This window comes from Pinus tabuliformis, chromosome 9 (assembly GCF_031772625.1).
Source record: "Pinus tabuliformis cultivar Carrire ecotype Pingquan chromosome 9, CPIR1, whole genome shotgun sequence".
NCBI lineage: Eukaryota > Viridiplantae > Streptophyta > Pinopsida > Pinales > Pinaceae > Pinus > Pinus tabuliformis.
Genome location: NC_142307.1, coordinates 1488207872 through 1488223163, shown reverse-complemented (window position 1 = coordinate 1488223163; position 15292 = coordinate 1488207872).

The window sequence follows — 15292 nt, the reverse complement described above, 5'->3', positions numbered from 1 at the left end:
AAGCCTGGTAACTGTTGTCCTCACTGTTGGTTGGGTGATTCCTCCACTGTGAGACGATAAGTGCCAGTACGGATTGTGCTCCCACGTACCGTCGAGTATATATTGGGAGACTCCTATAGGCATAAAACCTTTATCCATAGGAAGCCGTGTCGGCCGCCCTACTGATCGCAATGCACTGAACACAGCATTCGGGAAGACTGACCGCCCGTACCCTAAAAAGTATTCTGTGGTTTTGCGATTGGTTTGGCACACCCTCTACCTAGATCTCCAGAGCAGTCCCTTTCGTTCCTTTTCAGACTCCTTAACAGAAAAGGTCCATCTAAGCACTTGTCACTTCAGGCTCATTAAAAATCGAAGGAGACTAGAGTCATCTTTTTCTTTTTCTCGACTCTTTAAAATTGAAAAAGCAAGTTGTGTCCAAGCGTCGTTAAAATTTATTTTAAACGGAATATTCATACCCTTTTTCCTGTGTTGATCTTTAGGTTGAGAAAATGGAGCCTACCAACCAAGGAATTCCCCTTGGTGGAAATCCTAGTCCCTTCTCCTCTTGGGGAGATGTTGGTGCGCCCCATATGGCCACATTGTCACTTCCAGGACTAACAATTGGCTTGCCGGTCTGGCTCTTCTCAACCAATGTCGTTCAGAACACCACTATTCCTGAACAGTCGAATCAACAGTTAGACGAGTCCAGAATTTCCCACCAACCTTCTACTTCCTCTAATTCTTCCTCTCTTCCTTCCTCTTTGCGTGACGGGACTGGTAAAGCTAAAAACCAAGTTCCTAAGGAGAAAAAGGAAAAGAAGAAGAAAGAGAAAAAGAAGAAGGAGCCAAAGGCTAATAAGGGAAAACAAGTGTCGTCTAATGAAAATCCACACACAGCACTGACCAGGCCTAAATCGCCATATGTCATTTGCAAGGGAGACCACTTTCACAGAGATTGTCCTTGCATCCCTCGGATACTAAGGGACTGGTCTCCCCGTTTGCACAATTCGGTGTCGTCAACCTCTAATGGCCATGTTGAAAGTACACCGTCAACTAGTGAAAGTGAAGTTCCAGGACAAAAAGGGAGAGCTAGACCTCCCTGTAGATTGTGCGAAGGCGACCACGCCCTCCACCGTTGTCCCTTCTTAGACGAGGCTAAAAGAGTCTTGGAAGATCGTCCGGTTTCACCGTTACGACTTCCTCCTGGATATAAAAAACTCTTGCCGAGTCCTTCATTAGTTGAGAATCCAGCTGGCCCGCTCAAGTGGTCAGCTGAAGCGTCTATCATTGAAGATAAACCAACTGAATCCATACCAGACGAAAGTCAAAAGGTCGAGGCGGCAGTTGACCCGGTTTTGCCTTCAGAGGTTTTATCTTCGAATGATACAGTCACTGAAGAGGATAAGGATGACACCATCCAAATTCTCTTCATCAACACAGACTCCGATGAACACGGGGGCAATCCACCCATTCCTTTATCGCAGGAAGGAAGTTCGTCAGAGCCATACCCAGCCGTCTACTCGGTCCCACCTCCAAGCAACCTAGTTGTATCCTTCGACTGGAACCAACTAGGCAGACCCCATTTGCTAGCAAGCATACCATTCCGAATTATCGTCCAAATATACAGAATGGTCATGGCTGGCACCATCATAGATGAGGGGGCGTCTGTGAGTATCCTTTCCTCTATTGCTTGGAAAGCACTTGGTTCGCCATCGCTTTTGCCTGAAATGAGAAATCTGACAGGCTTTGATAAAGGAACCAGTCGACCTTTAGGGATCCTCCCCAATGTGCCCATAACATTGAAAGGGAAGACCGTTCAAATGAACGTGATGGTCATTCAAGGACCCTTGGATTATAACCTACTCCTTGGACGAGACTATATTTATTGCATGGGAGCCATCGTCTCCTCGCTCTTTAGAGTAATGTGTTTTCCGCACGAAGGAAGAGTGGTCAAGCTCGTGGACCAGCTTTCATTTCTCGGATCACGCATCGCAAATAGTCATATACCATCCCTAAATGGTCTCTTCACGCAAGAAATGTCTCAACCCATGGTCCATCCTCCCGATGAGCGCGAGTAATTCGGAGGGATATGACTGGAGCCCAGGGGGCATGCGTCCTGGTCTGCTTCGGCAGGAAAACTTTGGGTATAGGGTAGGTTTCCGCGGGAGAATATGACTAGTCTGTACCCCGCCCATGCTGGAAGAGGGTTATTCTAGAATAAGATTCTTTTTTCAAAGTTATGTAAGCTGGGTCGGCGCCGCTTACCTTTGTTTATCTCGGTAGACATCGCCGAAGAAGTGTTTTGTTTGCTGCGCGAATGAGACAATCTTTGGGTAACCTGAAAGAGGTAGGCCTTTCCTGGTAGAACAAATGTTTTATCTGCAAATTGAGGGGTAACCTTGAAATCGTATTTTATACCTGGGGGCATGCAAACCTTTTGGAGTGCAAGAAAGGGGCGGCTATTTATTTTTTTAAATTTTTAGGACCTCTAACCCTTTAAACTCATAGGATTAGTCGTTTCTGAACTTGCATAAAGAAAGGATGCGGGGCAAAGCTTTGTAAGGTGCAAGCTCCATAAAAAATGGCATCTTCAGTGAGACATTCTTATCATATGACTGGATTAATCGAGCAGTTTTAGCACATAGTTCATGCTCGTTAAAAAATAAACATAAGATCGAGCAAGTGTTTCAATCCGCGTTTAAGCTCGTTAAAAAATGAACTACCCTCCAGTAAATAACCACCGTGAATGCAACATTATCAGCCATTAAAGCCTTGGTCGTGTTTGCACCGTCACCTCCACTTTTCCATTGGCCGATCATTCACCTCCATTTGATTGTTTACCCATTTTGAGGAACAGCTGCGAAGAGTGATTTCACTAGCCATCCTTGTGACACTGCCATGCTTGGAAAATTCCAACCCTTACCTGGAATCTGCTGCTACCCATTTTATCACTCGTTCCTCAAAAGACGAGTCTTCTTTAAGCTCTTTTCATCTGACTCGTAAAATATGAAAAGATTGTCGAGTTTTGGCCTTCCAGCTCGTTAAAGTGACAGGAAGTGCTATCCCTCCTCTAGATTTTAATCTTTTTGGACCTGAAGGATTATTGCACAAAAAGATCGAGCGCTTGTTTTGTTCGGCGCGTTAAAACTATCGAAAATTCATCCCTTCTGTATTGTTTTATACTTTTTCGGACTTAAGGGATTAGATGAAGAAAAAGGAATTCCGGAGTTACCTTTACGTTCCTTTTCAGACTCTCTAAAAATGAAAAGGACCGAGTTATCTTTGTCGTTAGACTCGTTAAAAAGATTAATAGCGACAAACTTGTCTTTAGACGAGAACGAGTTTCACTATCGCTAGGCTCGTTAAAACATAGCGATGGGTTTGCCCGAAGGGAAAATTGTAGAACAAGCATATGTTATCCTCCTCAAGCTTGACAAAAATAAAGAGGTACTAGTCAGCAATGACTGGGGAAAAATTGGGAAGAAACTCAAAGAATCTTTATTGGTAGCAAGTCGCTCTTGAACATGACACTTCCACTCCGTGCCTGAGTTGGGTTGGGTTGTTTCATTCACCGGTCACATCACCATGGTCTCGCCATACCATCCAACTTTGGGGTAAATGCTACCAATCCATCATATAAGTGTCGCTGATATGTTCAAGAGAAGTCATCCAGAGAAGCCACCCATGTCCCATCCACTACCATACATTATACTTCATTCTTTCATGACCGCCACCCTGAACCATATATCATCAGATTGTTTTCACCTCCATCAAAATCATTTGCTCCGTTCCGTGTCATTGATGTGGGATACATCAAGGCCCTCCTTTGACGGATCGCTTCTTGTCGACATCAGCTCATTATCCGAGAAGTTGATCTAGGAACACCCCTTCAGTACTTTGAAGTTTGCATGCCTCAATGGCAAGTTTCTCACTTCCGGCGACAGGTATACATCAATGACCTTCGACCGAAAGATTTTGCGTGGTGTTCGATGCCAAGTCCTTTATTCAAACCACATGAATTGTACTGCAGTACCTTGAGGGTCATTATCATTATCGGTGATTCCTCTCGCGCTTGTTAACAGTTTACATCATTGACTGGTAATCAAGCGATGTCTTTCCATGTTCGACTTCAAAACATTTCTCACATGGATCGACTTGTACTTAGAGTGAAGATCGGACGAGATTGAAGACCCCGGATCTAGTTTCATCCATCCGGGCTGCGATATATATTCAGGAAAAATAAAAACATTTGACATGTACAGCATTGCAGCACAGATAATCATCCTACCAAAAGGATGATGACTCCATCAGAATCATCAGTCTACCATCAGACAATTGTCTGTCCTATGTACATGAAAATGAATTTATAAAGCTGAGCATGGGAATGCCTGCCTCAGCTAGATCGTGAAAACAGTATGAAGATAATGTATTGTATTGTATCTTATTACAGGTCTCCTCCCAGCATTGAAAGAACTTCGGATCCTCCTAATAAAGCATTTCACCCGATAAACGGCCTCATACTTTAGGGGGCAACTGTTATAGACATTTTTGTGCTTTACAGCTCCAAGCATGAAATGTCCATAAACTAAAGGCTCCTAAGTCCTTAAAAGTGTTGTTATAACTCCTAAAGGAACAAGGTCAACAAATTACAGCTTCTCCCAGAAGTTCTCCACCAGAATCTACTCAAAATTGGTCAAAACTGGATCAGCGCACTTGCTCCATGGCCAGGGTGCTATGCAGCGCACCTTGTACACATGGGAATTGCGTTTCAGCGCACCTAAATACACTGTGAGGGTGCAATGGACAGGAAAAGACAAGTGGCAAAGACAGTTTGCGAGGTGGATGATCATGGAATCTTCCAGAAACTTCTCTTGGGACACTTGCCTCTCAAAATCGCCCAAGGATGAGTAAGAGATCAATGAGATCTCCAAGTGGCATCAAGAACTATCAGAGAGAAGACACTAATCAAAAACCCATAAGCTGACTCATCCTCTCTGCTTACATCTATATATGGATCCCTCATCCCAAAGATCCAGAGGCTGGAATTTTGTACTTTGCAGAGAATTGCTGTTGGTTTGAGATTGAGATTAGTGCATTGGGTGATTTATGCTTTGTTGGAGGTGAGGAAGGGATTCCTTTGCTGGGAGGTAGATGCTGGATCAGGACTCACTTGGTTGTATCTCCTCTTGGACTTTCTTATTATATCAATAAAACTATTTGAGTTTCTCCTACATGCTGTGTATCAATGATGCTTTGTTATATTTGCATGTTTAGTTTAAATCTGATCCTAAGCTAGTTATGAATGTAAATCTATGCCTTTTATGTAGTTTTCCTCTTTTGTGATCTTGCAGGAACTTGGTGAGGCTGGACCAGTAAGGGAGCAGGCAACGGGAAGCGAATAAAGAAGAGAGCGATTGGATCAACAAACTAGCGAAAGACACAGGTTAGTTACATCCTTCCTCTTCGTTTACATTTCATAAAGAAGAATACGAGAGTAGTTTTCCTTGTTTGTTGCTAAGGCACTGCCACACCTTAGAGTGGGATAGGGGCGTTCTGAATAGATACTTTTCCCAACAACAGGATCTCCTAAGTTAGGAGCCACTTCATCTTACATATATTGCATCAGTGAATTAGAACTTATTTAATTAGATTGATATTTATAAAATGTATTTCTTAGTTCTTCATATTTTATCTTCTAATCTTGACTACATCTGATATCCATACATTTTGGACATGCCTCCAAGTTTTACAAACCTGGATTGATAATGAAATATTTGTGTTACTTTGTGTTAATAAATTAGCCCAACATGGGTCTCTCCAACTATCCCAAGCTGTGGATGAGAAGCTTCAAGAGCTTCGAAAGAGAGAGAAAACAATGATGCAGAAGTATACAGAACCTGCGATAGAAGCACTGCTGGAGGAAGTGTGTAGCAAAGAGAAATAGGTCACAAACATTCTACAGAAGTTCAACCGTTCCTACAACAACGTTGTAGAAAATATCAGAGGGAAATTGACTAAGTGAATCAGGATGAGTCACATGTGACTGTTGGGGGCTTGTTGGGTGCGGCCCAAATTGGCCTAGATTTAGGCAAATACTATGCATTTTGTGGGGTAGATCGCATAGTGGAGCATTCATTAGAGAAATGAAGTGCACTTTAAGGAATTAAATATATTGCACAATGTAAGGGCTTCAATGTGGGTTGAAACACCTCCTTTTTGTATAAGTGCGCGATTTTGTAAAGAATCAATCGGTCTTGGGGTCATAGTTTCTTGTTTTAGGGAGTCCGTGGTATTTGGACCATGGTATTTTGATGATGTAACCCTTAAATGTAATAGTATATATATGGTAAAATAATAAGAAGAGAATCATTAATATCTTTTGATCTAGATAAATTATGGGTGATTTATTGTGATATGTAATTTGGTACAGAAGGCAAGGCTCTGCAACTGAGTGCATAGAGGCCTGAGTTTGTAGCTGAGTGCACAAACAACCTGCAACTTAGTGCATGGGTCAAGAACTATTTTTTGTTCAAATAATTATCATATTAAGCAACATTTCTTGTGGAAGTAGCCCTACACTAGGGTGAACCATGGTAAATTGGTGTGTTGATGTGTATATTTGCTTATTATCAGTTGTAGAGCAATAGTTATTAGAATTGCATTTTATTTTAGCACAGTGATGGTTTATGGTTTTATATGACATGTTTAAATAATTAATCTAATGCGGCGAAGTCATGTATAAGTACTAAGAATAATATAACATAATAATACCACATCCCCTAATCCTTCAAGGCTGCAGAAACCTGGTTCTGCATCCTCCCATAATCACTTCGGGTGAGACTATGATATGCTTACAGGTCATTGCCAAAAGGGCCAATGATTGAGGGTTTTGTTGGTGCGCAATATAGATCAAACCTGGGTCAGCCCAAACCAAGCCAACAACTATTCTAATCATGAACAACTAACCTAGTTAACATTGTCAAACAAACATCAACATGATCAAGACTTCATAGATATATAGAAATGGAATAGTCTCATTTGAAAATGATGGCTCTGCAAAGGTAACAAGTAAGGGTGTAGTTAATCTTGAAAGCAAGAAATCCAAAACAAAGGATGTGTTACTCATCAAAAACTTGAACCACAATCTACTAAGTGTGATTAAAATGTGTGATCAAGGGTGCACACCATTATTTGACTCAAAGAAATGTGAAATAAGAAGGAAGAAATCAAGCAAGTTTGTGGCAACAACAACATGAAATCCAAATGATATATACACCCTAGATGAGGTTGGAAAGGAAGGTTATTTCTTGGCTAAGGAGGATGAAAGTTTGATATGACACAAAAGGATGGGACACATAAACTTTGACAACCTATTGAGAATCAACAAAAAGGAAGTTGTGATAGAAATGCCAGAGATATCAAAACCATCTAGCACTTCATGTAAGCACTGTAAGCATGGAAAAAAGACCAGAGTTGAGTTCAAGACCAAGGAAAATTACACTTCAAAACCATTAGAGTTGGTATACATCGACTTATGTAGATCGATGAGAACCAAGGGATTGGATGGTGAATAATACTTCCTTCTAATGGTTGATGATTATACTAAGATGAGAATTGTAAACTTCTTGGAGAAGAAATCTAAAGCCTTTGAATGCTCCAAAATCTACAAGGAGATGGTTGAGAATGAAACAGATATGAAAATTAAATGTCTGAGATATGATAACATAGGGGATTTCATATCTAAGGAATTACAACACTTAGGTGAGGAATAGGGAATAAAGAGACAATTCTCATTAGTTAGGACACCATGACAAAATGGAGTTGTTGAAAGAAAGAATAGAACAATTGAAGAAATGGATAGGACCATGATGAATGATTCCAAGTTAGGTGATGTACTTTGGGTCCAAGCAGTGGATAAAATACTACACATTCTAAATATAGGAACTCTTAGAAGCAATAACGATAAGACCCCATGTGAACTATTGAAAGGAAGACCAAAAAATTTCAAGCACTTTAGAGTTTTCTGGAGCAAATTCTACATTAAGAGGAAAGATAAGAATATTGAGAAATTTGACTCTCAAGTAGATGAAGGCATATTTTTTGGTTACTCACAAAAGAGCAGCGACATACAAATTCTAAAATCTAAGAATCAATAAGATCATGGAGAGTGTTAATGTAACCTTTGATGAAACAAAGATAAAACAATGATCATCATATTCAAGGATTGAAGAAACATAAGAGTCAGAGCAAGAATAAAAGGTTAAGGAAGAAGAAGCATAAGAGTAAGATAAATCAACTACCAATTAAGAAAAAAATCAACATGCACCATATAAAGATCTCAAATGTTGGTACTAGAAGAATCATCCATCAGATCAAATTATTGGTGATGTAAATGCAGGAATAGTAACTAAAAGAAGAAGGCCATAAAAAATTCATCTCACTTTATTATCCACGCTTGAGCCTAGAAATTTTGAAGAAGCTAGCCATGATGAACACTGGATCAAGGTCATGGAAGAAGAACTAGATCAAATTGAAAAGAATGACACATGGGAATTGGTTCTAAGGTCGAAGGACAAAAATTTCATTGGTACAAAATGGGTCTTCAAGAACAAGCTAAATTAAGATGGATAGGTAACCAGGAATGAACAAATATTGGTTTGTAAAGGAGATGTGTAGGTTGAAGGAATAGGATTTGAAGAAAAATTTGCACCAGAGTTCAGGATGGAAGCCATAAAGATCGTCTTGGCATATGCGTACTTGAGAAGGATTAAGGTGTCTCTTATGGACATCAAGTTAGATTTATTAAATGGAGAATTGGAGGATGAAGTCTACATAGAAAAACCTAAAGGTTTTATGGTTACTGACAAGAAGGGTTAATTTTGTAGGTTAAAGAAGGCTTTATACAGTCTTAAGTAGGATCCTAGAGCTTGGTATGGTCATCTAGAAACTAATTTACAGAAATAAGGGTTTAAAAAATGAAATGTTGATAACAACCTATATATAAAGGTTGAACATGACAACTTGACTATTATTGAAGTGTATGTGGAAAATACCATCTTTGGAAGAGACGATGACAAATTCAGTAAGAAGTTTGCAAAAGTTATGTAATGTAAGTTTGAGATGTGATTACTTGTTGAATTGAATTTATTCCTGGGACTCCAGATATCTCAAAAATATGAAGGCATAGTCATATGTCAAACCAAGTACATCAAGGAAATGTTGAAGAAGTTTTAGATGGAAGACAACAAACCAACTAATGGTGACTGGTAGCAAGTTAACCAAGGATGATATATCCAAGTATGTAGACCAAAGAATGTATAGATTGATGGTTGGAAGTCTACAATATGTGAAAAAATTCAAGCCTAAATGTGATGTAGGAAGTTGGATAGGTAGCACATTTTCGAGTAGCACCAAAAGAATCCCATGTTTTTGTAGTGAAGAGGATTCATCGATACCTCAAAGGAATGATAGATTTTGGATTATGGTATCAAAAAAGAACTGATATAACTATCACAACCTATAAATATGCAGATTGGGAAGGAAATGTTCATGATCGTAAAATCACTAGTGGAGAAACTCTTACATGAGTAATTATCTCGTATTGTGGCTAAGAAAGAAGTAGACTTCAATCCCTTTATCCACAATAGAATCATAATATATTGTTGCAGCCACGTATTGTACTTAGGTCATATGGATGAAGAAAACTTTGTATGATTCCATGTGAAGTTTGATGAGTCTATTCTAATGTCTTGTGACAACACCAGTGCCATAAGTCTCTCCAAGAATCCTTTCAAGCATTCGAAAACAAAACACATCCCTATTAAATATCACTTTGTACAGGAACAGGTTGTAGAGAAGAATATAAAATTAGAATACATTGAACATACTGCTAACATCTTAACAAAACCTATATCTCGAGATAATTTTTAGTATCTTTAGAAGAAGCATGGGATTTTACCAAGTTCATTTTCATATGCATCCCATCCAGCTAAGAAGACAAAGGGAGATTCTTGGGCATTGGACAATCCAACGCTCCTTGTGTGTTTTGTGACATGTGCTTAACCGCCTCTCGAGGATCCATTAACTATGGTGATGCGTCTATTTACTAACAACTATAGGTTTTGGTGCAATCGAAATCATGACTTCATCAAGTGGTATCAAAGCTAAATTATGGAGGCTTCATTAGGGGAGAAATACCATGCCACATGAATTCATATTGGGGGATATATATTGATGAAAAAATGAGATAATATATTAGAGGATATATAGGGAGTAAAGGGATTTTATATTGGCAGGCTTAAAAAATGGAGCTCAAAGTTAATGAAAAAATATAAAGCGGTATAAAAAATGTTAATAAAAAAATGGGCACCTACAATATCTAGTGAAAGTAGGGCTTTTTTAATTTGGGAAGGTGTATTGGGTTTGTACTGGTAGGGGGCTAAATAATGTTTTTTTTAGAGATATTTTCCAATATGTAGTCAAATTAAGGGTGTTGTTTAATATGCATGAATGCGCGTGATATGTTAGAGGTTCATTGAGTGAATCCCTCGTGAGCTAAATGCATGCTATAAGAAAAGATAAGTAGGTATATTGTCAGGGGAATTCACCCTTTTCCATTGATGTCAAAGGGGGAGAAAAGACAGGTGAGGAATATCAAAGGCATGGAGTCAAGTGTGTTTATTTTCTAGTGCAATTAGGGTTATTGCAATATTTCTGAAATTTTAATAATTTCTTTTGATGTATATCTTATTTTAACTTGTTCCAATATATGATTCAATAATTATACTTCAAAAATTCAACAATAAAGAACAATAAAACAATAGAGATTGCAAAGCACAAAAGAGAGACGAGATTTACCTTGGAAAAATCCAGTATAGGGAACTTCTCCTCCAAGTCGAGTCACCCAAAATGATACTGCACTTTGCTCTTGATCCCAGAATTCCATAATTTTAGCCCTCCTTCAATTCAAGTTGCCCTAGAATTTTGGCCTTGTAGAAGTTCTCTTATAACTCAAAACATTCTGCCCCCTGCAATAGTTTCCCCAAAAACTATGAATCACAGAGAGAGATTCCTTCACATGTGTGAGTTGCTAGAGAGAGATAGGAGAGAGAAATTTTGGCCTTCTTATTTATCCGTCCTTGTCCTTCTTATCCTTCACTCACTGGCCTAGAAACTATCTTGAGAGAGTAATGTGAACTTCCAAAATGAGGAGCTCGAGCTACCTTTATATAGTAGTTTGTCTAGGGTGATTGGACATGTCTCTTGGCCAGGACCTAATTGACTCGGAGGGAAGCCAACTTGTCACTTTTGGAGCCAAAAATTTCATTTTAAGGATTCAAATTTACATATTTTAAAAATCACAATGAGACTTTGACTCAAAATATTTTTTTCCTTTGACTCAAGATTTTATAAATATGATTTACAATGATAAATATTATTACATCGAGTGACTAGAAATACATTATGAAGACTGACCATAGTTACAAATTCAACACCATCTCTTAACTAGGGAGGTATTCAAATCACTATCATAGGTTTTCTGAAAATGATCAAATTTCTTTAAAGAAAAGGTTATCCATTATTACCAACATCATCAAATATCATCAACATCTACTGGTGGCCATATCTGAGGTGGTACCAAACCCATGGAAATGTCATCAACATATTAGGACTCACTCTTCTAGAGTGATCAGTCCTCAAATCCCATGGCCACCACCTAGGCCAAAAATGTTGAGATCCTTAACTAGTAAGCATTCACTCACCTTTCCTGGTGAGAAATCTGGGCCAAGACCTCACTCAACCACTTCCTGGTTGGTGATCAAGTCTAGATGTTGAACCTGACATCACTCCACCCTACCTGATGTGTTTTGAGTGTCTAGGACCTCGATCCACCATTATAGTGTGTGATCAGGGTCTAGATGTTGAAGGAACTCACTCCACCATGCTTGGTGTGTGATCAAGGTCTAGGATCTCACTCCACCATTTCTAGTGTGTGATCAGGGTCCTCCTCCAAGAGGCACTCACTCAACACTACCTTTTGAGACCTCTAGGTCTCTTGGACCCATTATCTCTTTTAGGAGAATGTCCATCTATGTTGTAGAGAAATAAACACTCCCTCTCAATGAGGGGTGATCTCAACAAGCCCCAACCTATCTTTGACGTACGCAAACTTGTCCCTTGGAAATGGATTTGTCAGAGCATTAGTTTTTTTCTCATCGATGGAGATATACTGAAGCCTTATTTCTCTCCTTTGCACCATGTCATGGATGTAGTGGTACTTGATATAAATATGCTTCAACCTTTCATGGAACATAGGATTATATGAAAGCTTCACATAACATTGATTATTGCTAGCACTATCAGTTCAAACTCTTGTTCGAATGATCCTACAAACAGTTTTTGAATCCATACTACTTTAGTACAAGCTTCATTGGATACGATGTATTTTTATTTAATATTTTTGAGTGAAATTGACCTCTTCTTCCTGCTTATCCATGATATCATACTAGATCCCAAATTGAAGCATACTCTTGAGGTACTCTTCATGGATTCAACACTTTCTGCCCAATCAACATCTGTATATCCCTAAAGCTATACATCCTTATTTGCAACATACCTTAAGCCATATCTCATTGTACCATGCAAGTATCTCAAGATGTGATTTGTTGTAATTCAATGCTCATGTCTTAGTTCTATCTAGAATTGGCTCAAGGTGTTCACAACAAAGAAAATTTCCAACCTAGTGTTAACCAAATACATCAACATACTAATCAGTCATCAATACATAGATGGATCTACCAATATGGATTCGAAACTTCTTAACTTCTTCAAGTTAGTCACTATGGGAGTCACCATGGATATGAAATCCATCATACTAAATCTCTGAAGGATCTCAAACACATACTTTCCTCGACCAAGGAATACTTCACCAGGTTTTTTCCATACTTCTAATCCCAAGTAATAGTGCATTAATCCAAGTAATAGTGCATTAATCCAAGATCCTTCATGTCGAACTTAGAAGCCAACTACTTCATGCAATGAGTGATAAGAGGCTCGACACTTGTCAAAAACAAGTCATCTACATATAAAATTAAGATCACAAGTGCATTCTTCATGACATTAAAGTAAAGGTTTGGATCAAATTCACTCTTAGTAAATCCCAATCTTGTCAAATAATTATCTATACGAGCATACCAAGCTCTTAGAGATTACTTGAGTTCATAGAAGAACTTGTTCAACCTACAAACATCATAATCCTTTCCATATATCTCAAATCCTTGAGGTTTCTCTATGTACACCTTTTCCTCAATCACACATTTGAGGAAAGAAATATTTACATTCATCTGGTGCAAATTCCATTCCAACGCAAGAACAAGAGAAATGATTCATCTAATGGAGGTATACCTAGAAACTAGAATTTAATTTCTTCTTGGGACTCCAGATATCTCAAAAGGATGGCCGCATATTCATCTGTCAAACTAAGTACATCAAGGAAATGTTGAATATGTTTTAGATTGAAGACAACCAACTAGTTAGCACTTTGATGGTGATCGTTTGCATGTTAAGAAAGGACGATATATCCAAGGATGCAGGCCAAAGAATGTATAGATCGATGGCTGGAAGTATACTATATGTGAAAAATTCAAGGTTGGATATGATATATGCAGTTGGAAAGGTAACACATTTCCAGGCAACACCAAAAAATCCCCATGTTGTTCCAGTGAAGAGGACTCTTTGATAACTCAAAGGAATGCCAGATTTTGAATTATGGTATCCAAAAAGAAATGATCTAACTATACAAACCTATACAAATGTAGATTGGGTAGGCAATGTGCATGATCATAAAAGCACCAATGTAGAAATGTTTACCTGCGTAATTGTCACATATCATGGTTAAGCAAGAAGTAATCTTAAATCTCTTTATCCACAACATAAGCATAATCTATAATAATAGTCGCATGTTGTACTCAGGTCCTTTGGATGAAGCAAACTTTGCAGGATCTCCAAGTGAAGTTTGATGAGACAATTCTGATGTTCTGTGACAACACGATTCCCATAAGTCTCTCCAAAAATATTGTCATGCATTCGAAAACAAAACACATCGTTACTAAATATCACTTTCTACAGGAACATGTTGCGAAGACGAATATCAAGGTAGAATACTTATGTGCCTCTAAATTAGACATAAATTAAGGCCCATTTGACCATCCTTCAACACATTAAATCTCTCCTTTTGCATTAGATGACATATTTTTAGCTTTAATATGTTCATTAGGAAGGTTTAGAGATAATTGCATATTTGTGCCTAATATTATTTATTTTTGTAGAATATTGTGAGAACATTAGACAGATTATGAAGATTTGGAGACTAAGATAATCTAAGGACTTGCTCCCTACTATAGATTGGGCCAAGATTGGATAATGAATGAACTAAATATCATGAAATTATTGACAAATTCTGGAGCTCTGCTGATTGAGAAAATCTAGGAATACATTCCCTGTCATTTAATGAAAATTCCTAGTATTTGGAACTAGATCCATGTTTTGAGGGATTTTGGAGGGGAAAGTTACCTCCTTTCAAGGAGAATGCCTCCTCATCACTTTTTATGAGTACCAATTCGAATCTTCCTTTAGAGGAATGTATTTCTTAGTCTTCTTGTGGAGAAAACTTATTCTTTATCAACTCCACTTTCATTTCTCGTAGGGATGTACTTGGATTTATTCAAATAATTAAGTTTGGTGCCATTTGTAGCTTCTAAAGCTTAGTTTACTTCATAGGAATCCAAGTATCCTTGGACTTGGCCATCCCATGAGCCTAAAATCCCTCTTGCAAAATTTGTTTATTTTATTTAAATGTCTTTTCACTCAGATCTCTTGTTGAAAATGGCAACAAGACATGCTAAAAATAGAAATGCTAAAAATAGCATTGCTATAAATAGCATTTCAGGATGGATTCCAATTTTAGTTAGTCCCTGAACTAAAATTGAGAAGTAAAATTCGAATTTGATCTTAGCAGCTGTTTGTAAAATAATTAATTAATTCATCTTGAGTTAATTAGTTGTAGAAAATCAAACATGAAGTCTATGTGAAGACATGCAACAGTTTCTCCATTGATTGAGGAATTTATCCCTTAGTTAAAGAGATAAGGATGAGTTGTAATTTGAGTTGTAATTAGTTAGCTCAGTTAACTGAGTTAAGTCCAGTTAGATTAGTTTTCATAGTTTGTAGAATTAATTATGAGTTTAATTAGTTAATGCTTGCATGCATGTAACTGATTCTCTCCAGATAACTGAATATTCTCTCATAAATA